Below are 2187 nucleotides of genomic sequence, written 5' to 3'. Positions count from 1 at the left end.
AAAAAACCTTCCTTATATATTAGAGCCAGTATCAAGTCTTACCTACCGCTCCCTTAGAATAAGAATATAAACAAAAAAAAAGTCAGAAATAATATCCTATTTTGTCGAAAAAAATAGAAAAGAGTAATAGGTTCCTAACTGTTTGTGATATTTTCACAGAAAGATATCATTTTGTTTTACCACTGGTCCCTTTTTGGTTCCTACTTTTAGAATTGAGGTCCCTATTTTACCCTATTTTTATCGTGAAAAGTCCCTTTTTCCCCTATTTATTTTTGAGATTTTAGTGGGAGCCCTGACTGCAGTGTCACTTGTTGAACGTTAAAGCGACCTTCATCACTTTAAATCCCATGACCTGCTCAATCTGGCAATCTTTGAAAACTCAACTTTGAGGTACTTCCGGTCCCTTTTGATATACAGGGTCTTCAGTGTTGGAGCTAAGTATAAGAATTACAGTAGTTAGTCTCGTTTCCTAGCAAAATGCCAACCTGTTCTAACCAGGACAAATTGGACAGGATGTTTATTTTGGGTGAAGGTCGCAGTAACGTTCAACTAAAGGCAGTGCTTTATGCCGAACAGTTTCCACACCGACAACATCCGGTGCGAAGCACCTTTTCCGACATTGGCGAGCACCTTCGTGATTTCGGTAGTGCAAGATCATGAACGTAGAAGAGACTGTATAGTCTGTAATGAGGATAGAGATTTTGACATCGTAGCACGTTTTGAAGCCAATTCATGCTAATAGTAGAGCGGTGGAACAAGAAGTTGCACTAAGCCATTCTACTGTTTGTGCCAGTTTACAAGGGCATCATTACCGGCATTATCATACCCCCCTACATCAACCCTTAACGGACGAGGATTTCGTAAGACGGCAATACGATTAGTCTTACCATGCGTCATGAGTTTACTGCTTGCAAATGTATTGCAAGACATGGACAGTCGTCTGGAAGAGTGCCTAAACCACAATGGTAGAAACGTCGAATATTTACGTTGAGGTGTTTACCAAACAGTTAAGAGGTTGTAGTTTGAGGCCCACGTTCTAAGACATATCGTAGGACAGTGCTTTAAAATATTTTGTTGCATTCTCCAGTATTCTTTTTGTACCTTGTCACTCGTTGTCACTTGCATACAATAAAACATGAATTCTAAACATTTATTTACACCCTGTATAATTTAGTATGACATCACCCGTTGGCAGTATTGGGGGTTTTACATAAAGGAAGCTGTTGGTCTGATCTCGACACCACTGTACATGTATACAGTGTACGAAACAAATATTTTTCTTCCATATTTGAAATACCGTCGTTTTTAAGCTTCTTTCATAAATAAAGTGCAACATTATATGCTTATCGAAATCAATGTTATTGGATATAAGTTAAATGTAATTAACGATACTTAAGTACTTCTTTAAGCAATTAGAAATAGATCAACCCCAAATGTATGACGGTAAAGCAAACATAATTATTCAAAATTTAATTACATTAAGACTGAAGTAACAGATATTATAAAAAACGTCTTGGTTTGGACCAAGGCCGAAAAAACAAACGATATGTGTGAGGTTTATCAATTGGCTGAAGTTCAGATATTGCAATTTTTTTAGTTATTTTTATCCATTTAATCCTTAATCAATAGTAAATTCAATCAACTGATTTTACTGTTAATCGATCTATTTCCTCTAAATTAATTGAAAAAATTACATATCTACGCTTTTTCAAGAACAATTACATTTTCCGAAAACATTTTATCGTGAAATTAATTATTTTGAAGGGATTTCGTGTAAGCACCTTGACCGACATAGTTTTAATTGTTGCTGGCTTGACAAATTTTCAAGTTTGCATCAAAAAAAAAAAACTAAAATCGGTAAGTTGCTAAGAAGACTGATGTTAAAAAAAATATGATAATTTAAATTTATTTTGTTCAGACTAGTTAATAAACGAATGCCGTATACTTAAGACATAGCAACATCGTTTATCCTGTGTGGTTTTTGTTAGTAGGTAGCTATCTGTAGCACTGGAAAAATATGATATCGGTATAAATATAACCAAAGGTAAAGGTAAAGATTACATAAAAAGAAATACGTTTCAGTACCAATGGCTTGTTATATTCATTTCCATTCAATACCAGTTAAACGAAGAAGGTCACACTTAACTTAACCCCCCCCCCCAAGAAAGTCTAAAGTACGAAGAGGGA

At 35.1% G+C, this 2187-nt stretch overlaps 1 long non-coding RNA gene across 1 annotated transcript; it reads left to right on the top strand.

The window, feature by feature from the left end:
• Window positions 1–305: 305 nt before the first annotated feature.
• Window positions 306–1151, top strand: LOC149681275 (uncharacterized). Its single transcript, XR_016365576.1, has 2 exons — window positions 306–390; window positions 474–1151. It is a non-coding gene; the product is annotated as an uncharacterized LOC149681275 (long non-coding RNA).
• Window positions 1152–2187: the final 1036 nt, after the last annotated feature.

This window comes from Phalangium opilio, unplaced genomic scaffold (genome assembly GCF_054372755.1).
Source record: "Phalangium opilio isolate 3A_F unplaced genomic scaffold, DU_Popi_V2 ptg000039l_1, whole genome shotgun sequence".
NCBI lineage: Eukaryota > Metazoa > Arthropoda > Arachnida > Opiliones > Phalangiidae > Phalangium > Phalangium opilio.
This window is presented reverse-complemented; position numbering and strand designations above follow the sequence as displayed.